Raw genomic sequence first — 15,525 nt, 5'->3', positions numbered from 1 at the left:
TTGAATGGATGGTAGCTATGCTGTGTGAGATGAAAAAATATGCCGGGGAAGGTGAATGACAGAGTAGACAAGGCAGAAGAAATTAGAGAACTTGGTGAAAAAGTAATAGAAACTATCCAAACTGAACTAAGAGAGAAAATAAACAGAAACAAGAGACTTATTATGCTGTAGGAGACACAGCCTAATAAAAGTTTAATTGGAGTTCCCCAAATAGGAGAATAGGACGAAAAATCTTTGCATAAGTAATTTAATGAAACTATAAATCCACAGATCCAAGACGCTCAACAAAACCTAAGCACAAGAAATGTAAAGAAAACTACACAAAGGAATGTCATAATCAAATTGCCCAAAACTTAGTGACAAAGAAAAATGTCTTAAAAGCAGCCAGAGTAAAAAGAAACGTTACATAGAGAGAAAGAACTCTAAGAATTACAATGTATTTTTTCTGTTAAAAAAGAATGCAAATGAGAAGACAGTAGGGTATCATTTTCAAATGACAGAAAGATAAAAAGGTCAAACTAGAATTCTGTATCCAGAAATATATACTTTTCTAACTGAAGAGGAAACAGGGAGATTTTCAGACATACAAAAGCTGAAAGAATTCATTACTGGAAGATTTCTCTGCACGAAATGATAAAGGAAATCTGTTTGACAGGAGAAAAATTGATACTGGAGGAAAGTACGGACCTAAATAAAGAAATAAAGAGAAGTCAAAATGGTAACTACATTGGTATATATACGTTTTACCTTATTATTTAAATCACCTTAAAAGAATATGAACCAGAATTAATTCATGCAACAGATACTTGTTAAGCAACAATTAGGTTTCAGGCATTCAAGGTGGATTTTGGGAATACTGCATGGAATAGGGCTGGCGTGAAAAAAAATGACCTGAGGGAGCAATGTAAAAACTGTTTCCTAGAATATAGAATAATATGCAATTCATGGTCTTCACAGCGAGTCGTTTTATTAGAAATACAAATGGAAACAAAGAAGCCAGCGTTGAGTCAATAACAAGTACTAGTTTACAGTAGCTGCGTGCCACAGCAAGCTCAATGCTCCAGGGACTTCCAAGTCCTCTGAGAGATAGGAATTAATGTGTATCGACGGAGTTAGCCAGGGCTTTGAAATAGTTCTTGGTTTGGAGAAAGGCTGTGTCTAGACTAATTTCTCTTTGCATATGTTAAAGATCTCCAATCACTGAAAATTACAGAGTTATTTTGATTTACTTGCAAAAGTTCTACTTAGGTGTTGGTATAACTTTTATACTGTTCGATAAATATATTCTGGATCAATTATTCCTTTTCCAGCCTGTCTTGTAAGACCCCGGAGAGCAGACAAGATATCTTTACTTGTCTTAAAATCCCCACATCCAGCTGTCGAAGTGAACACATATAGAAAGTCTGATAGGAGCGTGTTCAAGAAGAAGCCGTCATATTCAGAGGGTGAGGCATGGGCTGTGGGATCAGATGAGTCCATGTGTTATTTACTTCTCTGCTACTTAGCAGCTTTACGTCTGTATTAGTCTCCTACAGCTGTTGTAACAACATGTCACAAACTAGGTAACTTTACACAACAGAAATTTGTTATTTCATAGTTCTAGAGACTAGAAGTCTGAAACCAAGGTGTTGGCAGGACAGTGCTCCCTGCAAAGACTCTTGGGAGGATCCTGTCTTGCCTCTTAGGCTTCTGGTAGCCCCAGGAGTTCCTTGGCTTGTGGCAGCATCACTGCCATCTCTGCCTCCATCATCACGTGGCCGTCTTCTCCCCACCGATCTTCACATCATCTTCCGTCTACGCATCTATGATCCAGTGTCCAAATGCCCTCTTCTTATAGGGACTTCAGTCATGCTAGATTAAGGCCCGCCCTGATCACCTCATCTGAGCTTGATTGCATCTGCAGAGACTGTTTCCAGAGGTTATATTCACATGTGCTAAGGGTTAGGACTTCAGCATATCTTTTGGGGGACACAGTCCAACCCGTAAAAATGACTTTGAGCAAGATCCTGATTTCTCTAGGCCTCAGACCCCACAAGTGTGAAATAGAAGCAATGATATCATCAATCGCTGGGTTATTCTAAGAAGTAAATGAGATCCGGACGTAAAGTGCATCGTGCGGAAGTGGTGGTCCCTCGCAGCGGAAGGAGTTGGACGATACGAGAAAGTCTTTTTCTTTATTCAAGTCTTTAAGGAGGAAGAAGCTGTGGTGGGGGGCAGCGCAAGGGAGCAGGAGGGAAGGGGGATGAGGTAGAAAAACCATTTCACTTTTTTAACTCTCTACTGAAAATCTATGATGAAACAAGGAATTTTAAAATTGGGAAACTCTTCATCTGACTTGGGGAATCTGAGCATTTCAGACCTTTGGAGAAATTGAAGTGCTACTTAATTAGAACAGAATCTAACAGAACATCATATGAGAATTGTCTAAATGTAGATCAAATAATTCTTTAATACTAACTGATCCTACAAAGCCTATACAAAGAAACTCTTATCTATCTATTGAGTCACAATAATAAGCAGGTGCAACTAAATCTATGTTAATAAGCCTAAATGGACTTTTTTCTATGTCAGATTCTAAATTCTTACCTTTTTGTTCAGATATACCCTCAGGCCCCTGGTAATTTGATTTTTGCTCAGGGAGAAATCACCCGTGTAAGCCTCTTGCACACCACGGGGCAGCACTTCCTTCTCCTTTGGAATCTTCCCGGAGTTCCCCTAATCCAAGGCTCCAAGGCAATCACATTGCCACATCCTCTCAATTTAGAAATTCTCATGGCTCCCAGTGGATATTTCCCCAGCATGAATTTAGAAGATGGCTTAGCTACTAGATGCTTTGCTCTAAATATCCATTTCCAGGTGCAAATTTGCCAGCACTCTGCAGATGCACACTGCATGAGTGAGAACAAGTGAAACTCACGAACAATGCCAGACTCTGTAACGCTCATATGTTCAGTCCCAAGCCGACCATTTGTGCACCTGTTAGAATCACGCATTCTTCTGCTAGTAGCTTTCAAACGCTTTAGCAGGTGACTGCCACACCTAGAAGAGGGCATGCAGGAAAATATTAACAAGGGACTATAATGTGAGATGCCAGGACCATTTAAATAGCATGTTATGAATATCACATTCAGGCTTCACTCTCTGAAAGACACCATCCAAGAGGCTCATGTTCAAAGGGAAATAATTCTCTGTAAACTCTGCATAATTTGATGAAACATTAATATCCCATAAGGACAAGTTCTGAGAGGAAATTGATGCAGATTGCTGGCGTGGGGCAAGGTAGTCCTAAAAGTTGTGCCTGCTGTTGAATTTCCAGGAAGTCTAGAGAGATGTTGGAATCTTTGGGACTTCGTTGCACAGCTCTTTTAATAATGGGCATCTCTCCAGAGGCTGGCCCAGGGGTGTAGCGGTTAAGTTCACGCAATACACTTCGGCGGCCGGGGGTTCGCAGGTTCAGATCCCGAGAGCAGATCAACGTACCATTCACCAAGTCATGCTGTGGTAGCATCCCATATACAAGATAGAGGAAAATGGGCACCAATGTCAGCTCAGGGCTAATCTTCCTCAGCAAAAAAGAAATAATGGACATCTCTCTGTCTCTTTTCCATGCTGAGATATCTCTTGGGATTAGATTATTACCAAAACATCCCTCCTGAGCATTGTCTATCTTGTTTCCAGAGTCTCTTGCAGCTCACATGGCTGAGTCTGTGACAGATAACGCAGCACATGTGTGACTTCCGCTGCACCACTACACTAATTTAAGTTTCTCTGAATGTCCGTTTCAGAGAAAGTCCCTGATTTGGACAATGAAAGGCAAACAGAAACCAGACATTTTTTCCTGGGCCACTTTAATCTATCTTTTCTCATGAGATTTTGTTGTGAGTCTAGTCACTGAGTACAGACTCACAATGCCAGAATTTAGCTTCTGAGTGTTCCTTTCATGTAAGAGAATAATTTGCCTGTCAGCCATGCGGATGGCTTGGAGATTGAAATGCATCCTGCAGTCTCTCTATCTGGAGACCTGGTCTTCAATCCCACAGCACTGATTAGTGTATCTGTCTTAGTGGGACTTTAGTGATTAAAACGCACATCCATCACAGCTGTTGCCTGCTCTCAACAGCCTGAGGAGGGGAGTGGAAGGCAGAGATTAAAAAGACGCACATGTCTTGACTTGAATCTAGGCCACATTTCTAACCTGTCTTTCAAGGCTTTCAATACACCAACCTGCTCACTAATATTTATCCTGCAATCCATTCTCTACGGAGCAGGTGGAGTGATCTATTGAAAACAGAAGTCAGGGATCGTGTCTTCCTGCTTAAAACCCTGCAGAGATTTCCCATTTTTGCTCACAATAAAATTCAAACACCACCCCACAACCTACCGGGCCTCCTGGTGCGACCCTGCTCTTGCTCTTTCATCCCAACCAGCATCTTCCTCTTCACCCCCCTCCCACAGCCTCCCACCACACTGGCGTTTCCGTATGCGTCAACCACACTGAGTCACTTCAGATAAGCTGTCAGAATAAAACCCTCCACGAGGACAACTCAGCTCCCCTGTTAGCATAAAAGCCCTTTGGGAGCAGGCACAGGACTTTATGTATTTCTGTTTCTTCTACCATGTTTTCTCCAGTTTCACAATGGGTCATATCTCACACGGGTGGATGGTGTGTAAATTCAGAACACAAGTGGAAAACCTCCTGTACAAAATGGTCTTTGAAAATCTCTGAAAATGCCCCTAAAGTATATGGTACACAGGTTTTGTTGTATACAAAAGATTGTTCTCCGTAGTAACGATGTCCCATAAAGGATGAAAGCTACTAAGACATGACAAAGAAAGAAATGAAACAAAAGACTACAAGCAGGCATTTGAGCATTCAGACCATTCTTCTTTTAAGATAACTATCAAATCCTGAGTTGTCAATGAGAGAGACTGGAGAATCCCCTAGCATGCCAGCCTCCCTTAAGATTTGCTCCTCTCCATCTCGATACTCAGACAGACCCTATCCCCTTAGCATGTGTTAATAGATTTCCTTGTGGGGAGGATTAAATGAGATCACAGGGTAAGACCTCATCAGGAGATTAAGTATTAATGCCAGCAAATAAGTGCCTTGATGTTGCATTACTGTCTATAGAAGATGCTCAACTGTGTGAAACAGGAAACATTGACCAAAACATATGATTTCCGAAATAAGGTGATAGACTAGAATATGGATTTTTAAAAAGGAATATCTGAAAACTTGTTCAATAATTCTTAAAACCTCTCAACCACTTCAAGAACATAAGGAGACAGGAGAGGAGGAGATGGGGAGGGTGGGAGTGTGAAGGAGTTCTGGGCTGGCCAAGGAAAAGCAGCATGGCGGGCTTTACTTGAGTGACATCTTGACAGGTTGCCTTCTGGGGAGTCCCTCAGCGGGAGACAGTCTAGAGGCTACTTCTGCCCTGTGGAGCTCTTTGACTCAGAGATCCTCGTCTCACCTAGAAACATAAGCTTCTTCTCCTAGGAAGCCACTTGCCCTTCTCCCCTTCTGGGTGGGGGTGGGCATGGGGAAGGGGAGAGGAGAAAAACAGAGTGACTGTCTCCATAGACGCTGAAAACAATATTGACATAATTCAACACACATTCCTCATATAAAATGTTGAGAAGATAAAAATAGTGGATATAGACCTCAATACTGAAGGCAATAATTTACATAATGGAGGAACCCTAGAAGGATTCCCACTGAGATCATGAACAAGGCAAGAATGTTCTCCATTTCCCGTATTGTTTACCAAAGTTCTTGAGATGCTAGCCAAGGCAATTAGACTAAAGAAACCAATTAAGGTCATAAAAATTGCGAAGAAAAAATAAAACTATCTTTATTTGCAGAGGACCTAATCACATACCTACAGAGCCAATAATAAAACTAACTCAAACTCTAAAAGATTCCAGCAAGGTAGCAATACGTAAAATTAACATACAAAACTCAATAGAGTTTATATAAACATAGAACTAGCTAGAAGATAAAATGAATCCATGAACTCATTTGTGAGAGCAGCAAGGTAGATAAATACTTAGGGATAAAGGTAAGCAGAAAAGTTGAAAGCCAATATACGGCAAACTGTAAAACACTCCTCAAGACAAAAGGAGACCTGAACAGATACGTTCTCTCTCGGAGCTCTCAACATCATCAAATCTTTAATTCTCCCTGTCTTAATGTCTCCCTTTAATGGGAGTCCAATAAAAATTTCAATGAAGTTTTCTTAGAGCAACACAAACTGACATTAAATTTTTTATAGAAAATAAACCCCCAAGAATGGCCAAGAAAACACTGAAAAGTTAGTCTGAGAGGAAATTAGTCATGCTAGTTATTTAAAAAAATAAAGGAACAGTGAGGTACTGGGACACGGACAGCCAGGTCTGTTCTGGAAGTCCAGAGTGGACCAAACTGCATGCGATTGTCTGGTACGTGGTTAATGTGGTATTTCAAAACATGGCGGTCGGGGGTGGGGGGTGGGGGTTGTCGAGAAGTAGCCTTTATAACAAATGTTGTTGGGATAAGTGAAGTCTTCTCATGAAAGAGATATAGCTAGATCCACTCCTCATATCATACACAGGAAAAACTTCCAAATGGATCAGAACTCAGAACCAAATGTAAAACATGAATAAAGAAAAAAGAAAAGAATGGGATAAAAAAAGGGAAAAAAATGAAATTACAAGTGGATTCTTATATATTCTGAGGCTAGAGAAAAACCTTTCCAAATGTGAATGAGGCCATGGGGGACCTACCCAGAGAGCAGCCCTGGGCCTAAGACCAGCTCCTGCCCTAGGACTCGCCAGATGAAACCGCTGCGCACTCAGACCCTGAAGACTCACACGCTGGCTTTCAAGGAGGGAAATTATTCTTTAAATGCCTAGTGAGGCAAACAACATTCTCAGGCTTACTTTTAGGTAAGCAAGAATTAGTGTGAACGGCAGCCGCGGCAGCCCCTGGCAGGAAAACGCAGGGCATTTCTGCTCCCATGACTCGGGTAGGGAAGGGATCTGCCTGGAATGGTGAATTAGTCACCACGTGTTAATCCAGAGAACCAGGGCAAAGCCATTTGCTGCAGCCTGGGCATTTTCTGGATCCATTTTTCTGATTAAAATTGAGTCTATCCTTATGATTTTTAAAAAGGCAATAGAGTAATAGGAAAAACCCCACAATGTTTCCCCTATGAGTAAACTTATCCTTCACCTTTAAACACTATTTTTTTTTTGTCTAAAGTTTAACATATGATCTCAGTCATTTAAAAACAGAGGCAATTAAAAGCAGCTTCCTTTTCTCAACCCAGAGACAGATGAGAATACAAGAGCAAGTAAAATATGGAAAGAGAAAACATAGCTTTGTTTTGCCTTGTTTTCCTTCTGCGGCAAAACCTCAATCTCTAGGTCCATTGAGTCTAGATTTGCAAAGCCCACCAGGGAGGGCCAGTCTCGGGGTATAGCTAGCCTGGGACGTCAGGCTAGGGAACACCAGGTCTGCACAGCCCAGCCCCGCTCCAGCCAGGGTCCAGAGAGTTCAAGGATGGAATTATGGGCAGGTGGCAAGCGTACACGCTCCTCTTTTCAGGGATCAGGTGAAGTCCTTGGACTTCAATCACCAAATTTTTTTCTTTTTTAAAATTATTTCATTTTTATTTTTGTCTTTATCTCTTGGACCTTCTGATAAGACCAGACTCATTAAATGTTTTATGATCAAGAAATAGGCATTTTTTTAATCTCAATAAGAAGATCTTACTTCAAGTGATTCTCTCTGTTGAATGGAAGAGAGAGAAAGACTTATCTAATGAGTGATCTTATGTATGCATTTTCTCTCCAGTTACTTGAATTTTGGAACCTATTAAAGTTGTAGTGTCTTCACACTGTCCTTTCCTGAAATGTTGATGCTATCTTTGAACACAGTATCGTTAAATCATCCTTTCATTACAAGAAAGAAATGGCCCTAGAGTCTCGATTTCTCTTGACTCTTTCCTGTTAGAACTCTGCTCCGAAGCTCCTGACCACATTTTACAGGCCACGGTCGCTGCCATGAGTATTGATGCGTTTCCCAAATATCCACGGGCTGCTGGAATCCTAATCTCTGGGGCTCAGAAATTCCAGAAAGTGCTGATCTTTCTCTGCAGCGCTACAGCAATTACTTGCCCATACAGTCTTCCATCCTAGTAAGTCGACAGTTGAAAAGTTAAAAAGGAACAAAAATGTAGGCCTTGGCACCAGTTGCTGGGCAGCGCTGCATTTAATGAGCAGAGCTATGTGTGGCCCTGCAAGTAAGGAAGTGATGGGGTGGGAAGGAGCGTAATTCTTTGTTAGCTGGTGGCCTATTTCCCATCAGTTTGAACTTTCTACAGATACAAGCGACATAAATCCCAACTCAATCCAGTTTAACTGAAAAAAAAATTGGCTAGAGGGCTTTTGTCGACTCATGAGTGAGAAGAAGAGGGGCTGCGCTGGCTGGCTTCCGGCTTGCCTAAAACTTGGGGCTTAAAACAGGGCATCAGAACTTGGTTTTTCTCCATCTCTGCATTCCATCTTTTGCTGGGGTGGGTTCATCTATGGGGCTGTAGGATGTGACTCCATAGTTTCAGGCCACACCATCCATTTTAGCATTTTAAGCAGAAAATAAATTTTCTCTCTCTAGTGGCTCCAGAACGAATACCTGGATTCACTCTGATTAGACCAATCTGGACTACTTCAGGAAGAGTTTCCATGCCTGGGACAAGCATCTGTTTAGCCATGTCTGGGTTTCATGGTCCATCTCTGAATCGAGGTGTAGAGAGCTTCTGAATCACACGGACTAAGAATAGGGGAGAAGTGCACCCAAGTGGAAATTGGGCTCTGTACCACAAAAAAGGCGGGGTGGAGCATGGATACTCAGTAACTAAGACCCAAGAAATGTCCACCAGAGCATCTGAGTGTAGAGCAATGAGTTTCAGGTATGTTATCCTGAGATGACAGTTTGTGTAGAGGATAATTTATTGCTGATTGTAAGTAAAGAGTAGAAGATTACAAGTATTCTTAAGATACAGCATCAATAAGCATATTGATTATGATTTGCTCCATCAAATAATCTTACAAAGATTGATATTAATTTCTCTCACACAGACAAGTCCAGAGGAAAGCAGTGCAGGGTTTCATTGATTCATGTGACTGTTGACTGTCCTGTATTTTATGTGCTGCGCCCTTCCTGATTCATCTTTCCGTATCAAGGTTCAATATGGTGACCAGAACTTCTGCCATCACATGTGTGATCCAGGCCAATAGGAGAGGGAAGGAGAAAATGGAGTGGAGGCCATGAGCAAACATCACATGCCTCTTGGGAAAGGTGACTCCTCCTGAGTTTACCCTAGTGAGGTGGCTCCAGGTCCCTAGATGGTTTCAGGATGGGAGCCGACCACCGCAGAAAGATGAAACATGATTAGGAGGTTGGGACAGGGAGCCAGGGGCTATCAGCTGACCCCTAGGGAGGGGAGGGGCTGCAGATTGAGTTCAGGCACGTGGCCAGTGATCCAATCCATCACACCTATGCAAGAAACCCCAAGAGGAACCCCAGACAGCTCATTTGTTGCTTGTGCCTCTGCAAATCATAAGCAAAACTGGAACTATTTCCCAAGGTTGATAAGAGGCAACCACTGACCACTTCCCTCTCATTTAAGAAAATCCTAGTATTATAACCAATCACTGTGAAGAACAAACTGTCGCTGCTGTGTCACTGTCGAGCCTCTTTATGACCATGTGCCCTGGAGCCTCATGCCAAGTTTTGGTTTGAGCGCTCCCAGTTGGCAGACTGTCTTCCGGCATGCACCCAATGAACTTTTATTAACGACTGCTTCGGGGAGTCATTGGTTTTACGTCTGTTAAATCTGCATTTTTGACAGTGGTTAGCATCAGAGAGGTATTTCAGTAATTGCTCTACTGTCTAGAACTTATCTAATCTGCACCTCGTAGTCTCTTTACGGTGACGAGAGTTATGAAGCCTCAATACGGAGCCACCAAAGTCACAGTTGAAAATGCAAAGGATAGCACACAATGACCGTATCTCAAATGACCTTTTAAGGGGAGATATGAATATATGTGTATATACATGTTTTTTTTTTTTCTGCTTTATCTCCCCAACCCCCCCCCCCCCGCCCCCCGTACACAGTTGTATATCTTAGTTGCATGTCCTTCTAGTTGTGGGATGTGGGATGCCGCCTCAACGTGGCCTGACAAGCGGTGCCTTGTCCGCGCCCAGGATCCGAACCCTGGGCTGCCGCAGTGGAGCGCGCGAACTTAACCACTCGGCCATGGAGCCGGCCCCTATACATGTTTTTTTAACATAAAAACTTTTATTTCCTTTTTTTCTTTATTAACAAAAACTATATATTTTATTGTAGCAATTTTGAAAAATACAGGTAAGGAAATAAAAAAGAAAGTTACCAATTATTCCAAAACTCAGAGATAAACTCTGTTAAGGTTTTCTTGAAAATGCATCCAGTTTTTGGTACTTCAAAAAAAATGTATTTTAAGGACAAAAAGGATGTTGTGCTTTACAAAGTTATTTTTAACATTTTGTCACTTGTTTATGTATCATGTACATATTTCCATATCATTTAATATTTTCCATGCACTTTTAAAAGTTTGATTAATATTTCAAGTATGGGTGTACCATGGGGTATGTAATTTGAGTCGTAAATCCAAAACCCCATAGACCATAAAGCTAAGGAACTGTGGTCATGGGACATCACATAGTAAGTAGCAGTGGGCGCCAGAGAGAGCTGGAAAACACACATGGCAGCTAGAGGAAACGGTTGCTCCTTAGTTGCAGTTAGATTTTATTGTGCTGGCATGCAGTGGTGGACTTCATTTTTTAGGAAAAGCCAAAATTTATGATTTTATGTACAAACTCTCATTTTTAAATATTGGCAACCCATTACATTTTCTTAAATCCCTGAGTTGAATAACAGAAAGTGTCTGCAGGCTGTGAGTGCCTTTGGGGCTTCCAGTTTGCAACTTCTCACTAAACCATCGTTTATTGTTAGGTCTTTATGTTGTCTCCACTTTTGCATTACTATAAAAAATGTAGATGTGAACATATTTGAACTGAAATCTTGGAAAACAGCAAGTGATTAATTCCTTGGGATAAACGTCAATCACTCAGACTTTCTGTTAAAGGTCATACATTTTCTCAAGTTGTTGATATGTATTGGGAAGTGCCTTCCACAGCACTTCTGCTAAGGTGGAACTTCACCAGAGCGTATGTGAGTGCCCGTCTCTTGACACATTTTCCAACCTTCGGTATAAGCCTATATTTTACACAGGTTAATCCAATTAATTTACAGTAATTTTGTTGTTGAAATTCACAAGTAAGGATGAACATCCTTCATTTCTTTAGTGCTCATTTGCATTTCTTCTTGGTTAATTGTCTTTTCATGCTCTTTGTTCATTTTTCTCTCTTTCGCTTATTAAAATTCTTTGCATGCCAAAGGTGTTAACAAAAGTTCCAATTCTACACCATATTTGAAAAAACTATTAAAAATCATTTTAATGCAGATTTAATATTTAATCAAATAGGCCATAATATTCCTTAAAATGACTCCACAATTTAAATCATATGACACCCCACTCGAAAATTAAAGTACACTGTTTGATACGAGTTGCATGATCAGAATCACACTTAAATACAGTACATCCTAGTTCAATAACAGCTTGTTTCTGGGGCTGGCCCTGTGGCGTAGTGGTTAAGTTCAGCAAGCTCTGCTACGGTGACCTGGGTTCACAGGTTCGGATCCCAGACATGGACCTACACCACTCATCAAGCCATGCTGTGGCAGCGATCCACATATAAAGTGGAGGAAGACTGGCACAGATGCTAGCTCAGGTCTAATCGTCCCCAAGCAAAAAAAGAGTAAGATTGGCGACAGATGTTAGCTCAGGGCTAATCTTCCTCAGCAAAAAGATAAAATAAAATGACAACTTGTTTCCATGCATAACATGACCTCAAGATTGTGCTTTTGGAATCCCTTTCACCAGATGCATACTGTTTCCTGAGACTTCACCTAACGTATATTCCTCATTACCTCAATAGAAGTTCAGCTTCCGATCAATAGCTCATAATCTCCGCTCAGGCTGCTCCTCCCTTCTCACTGGTAGTTTACTGACACTAAACAAGATGTAACGAAATAAGCAGAAAAAGGTTAAAGTCGTGCATGACATGTAGTAACACTTACATAACTGGTTCGTATTATCATTTCCCTATATGCCTTGCTTCCTCAGATCTTCATTCTGATACACCTCCTTTAACATGGAATTCCTTTCCTGGTCTTTTCGCCAGACTGAACTGTGTCATGATCTCCATGGAGGCTTTGTTTCACTCCCTTTGCAGCGCCCCGTGCTCCTATTCAGTGTCTGCACCATGCCCTACGCAGCCTCTAGCATAGCACGGTTTGTGGGGTGTCTAAACCAGCGCTGTGTTGCTCAGCACCTTACCAGGCGGACTCCGTAAGGAACCGGGCATTATCTCACTTATACCTGAATACTTAGCCTTTCGCACAGTCTCTGTCACAGAGTAGCAACTAAATATGTATCTGAAATGAGAGAATTAGAAAATAACAGTTCTAAAATCCTTGCTATTTTATTGTGCTTATGGGTAAAAGGCCATCATTTTTAAGTGTGAAATGTCAGGCTCTGGCTCCAGGTATATTTACAGCTCAGCGCCACTGGTCAGAGTTTACAATGATCTGTTAAACCTGCCTGTCCTGCACGGTCATGACTCATCGCTCCCCACCCAGGGGCTCCGTGCTTCTTGGAGCGGGAGGTCATGCTGTTCTGAAAATGAGCAGGGATTTCTTTAGAGACTGAGATCTTTACTTCTGTTGCCTGGATCACCAATTCTGGATCAGAAACCCTATTTTTGGCACCTACTGTCTGCACGATTATCACGCCTGTATTGACAAGAATGGGTACTATAGATTGAACATTTCTGTCACCCCAAAATTCTCGTTGAAATCCTCCCCCCCGAGGTGGTGATGTTAGGAGATGGGTTCTTTGGGAGGTCGTCAGGTCATGGGGGTCATTGGGTTCTCATGAATGGAATTAATGTGCCTAGGAAAGAATCCCAAAAGGCTCCCTTGTCATGTGAGGTTACATTGAGAAGACAGCCATCAGAGAGGAAGCGGGTCCCCACCAGACGTCAAATCTGCTGGCACCTTGATCTCAGACCTCCCAACCTCCAGAACTGTGAACAACAAATTTCTATTGTTTATAAGGCCCCAGTTTATGGTATGTTGTTACGGCAGCCCGCACAGTCTAAGACCATGGGTTTGCGGAAAGTCTTTGGGAAGAGTCATTCCTTACTAGAGTAATTAAGGTCAGTTGCTGCAGCAGACAGATTCTGGCGTCTTTTGGCTTACAGCAGTGAGGTTTCATCTCTCTGGAAGTCCAGTGTGGTCAGGCAGCTCTGTATCACACACAGTAAGGTCGCTGCAGCGGTGGGGAAAGTCTTAGAGGAGAAGGGCTGGCCCTGGACTGCCACTCCTTTCACAGGCGTCTGCAGGAAGTCACTGGGTGTCACATCAAACACCAAGACCTGCCAGCCTGAGTCTAGTATGAGAAGAGCAACTTTTAAGAAGAGTTGACATTACGAGGTCACCACTCATCCATAGAAAAGCTGACACCCGCCAGACCCCAAGTTAGGGGAGGGAGGCACCTGCCAACGTGCTGACTCTAGCTGTCAGTTTACCGCATGGTCTTGCCCCTCATTTCACTGAGACAACAGAGGCAGCCAAGCCACAACCTCCTGCCTCTGTCTTACACTCTGCCTTCCCTCCTCCCAGCACAGGAGAACTGCCAGGTTCTATTTCAGCCTCTCCTTCCGTCTGCACACCAGACTGTGCCACAAACCTCACCTTCTCGAGGGACTGACGACTGCCTTTCTGCCCTGTCCCTACCCCACTGCCCCCTTCTGCTGTCACTGCATCCCACCCAGTGGCTTCTTAAACATACAGCAGCACTATTTGGATCCAGGTGCCTAAATGGTGACTGAAGCGTGTAAATGACCCGCAAGCTGACCGATGTAGAAAGTCCCAAATAAGTTTGATATTCTGGAAATGCCCCTCTTCTGATGAAAAGATTGTAAGGAAGAGCCTACATGTGGCAAGCAATAACAATTGCTTTCTGACGCATGTTTATTTTAACATTTCTGACAACCATCATCATGGAATAGGTCCTGTTTGACTACTTGAGATGAAGGTTTTTTTGGGTCAATTTCTTGATAAAAAATATATGATGATGTGGAACTTCAGATGAGGGCCAATCTAAAATATAGTATTTGTCATCATTTTTGCTATTAGGACTTCCTAGCAAAAATCAGCTTCCTCTACATTTAGAGATGAGAAAAGTTTATTTGGTATATCAAACTGTCAGAAACACAGGGGCTTATTTAGAAGTAGACATACACACATACATGCAGACAAACAGACAAGGAAGTTTTTAACAGAACTGTTTATTAAATTATTGGAAATCCAACAATAAATGTGGGTAAAATAAATTTTGTAAATAATAATAACAAAGTAACAATTATCGAATACTTGCTATTGCAGGCATTATGAGAAGTACTTTTATAACGTATATGTAATCCTGAAAAACACCTATTACGTAGGCACTTAATATCACCCCTATACTGTGAAGGTATCCAGTAATAAACTGACTTGCATTAGTGACACACTGTAGTATCAGGCAGCTATCGTTGTCATAATGCTACAGAACACCACCAAAATCTCAGTTGCTTATGATTCAAGAACTTATTTTTCTTGGCCAGGATCGGTGCTGTCATCTGCGAACGTGGCTGGAGTCAGCGGGGCTTGGTTGGAGGCTGAGGGATGCTTCAAGTCCGTTCCACCCTCCCGAGTGTCCTTCCTCAGGTGATTAGGAAAGAGGACACTTTGCTGGCTGCTCTGCTGGAAGGTTTCATTTCAGTTAAATGAACCACAGAGGAAAAAGAAGAAAGGAGTTTTCCTTATATCTCTGCTGACACACTGCTCTGGTGAGCGCCGGGAACAGCAGGATAAACATCAGGGCCAGTTATTAACTTCCACAGACTCCCCGGGGGGCAGCCCAGACGTTTCCGGGGAACCATCCCCCTGCACTGAAAAATACGGACCTTTGTTGTGAATGTGACTCTGAACTTCCTTAAGAGAACTCTTATTTCTCAGGCCTATAGAAATATCAAATTTTTTGAATATGCATTTAATCTACTTAAAAGAAAAACAAATGTTTTTATGTGTGGATCCCACTCAGAGCAGGAATATCTGGTCCCAGGAGAGCAGTATTTCTGCTCTTCTCCACCCACCTGCCAGCAATACACTCTCAAAGAGGCTCTTCATGGCTAGTTGAAGAATTGTCACTTCCAGACAGGCTACTTTCAAATACTTCTATCTGCTCTGTTTTCCTTCAGAGCAACATAAGTTTCACATGAAAGATACATACGCATGGATATATAGATATCCTGTATCTTCTTTCTTCTCTACATTA

This window comes from Equus asinus, chromosome 8, assembly GCF_041296235.1.
Source record: "Equus asinus isolate D_3611 breed Donkey chromosome 8, EquAss-T2T_v2, whole genome shotgun sequence".
In the NCBI taxonomy this organism is placed as follows: domain Eukaryota; kingdom Metazoa; phylum Chordata; class Mammalia; order Perissodactyla; family Equidae; genus Equus; species Equus asinus.
The sequence above is the reverse complement of the archived record's forward strand: the minus strand, read 5'-3'. Positions refer to the sequence as shown.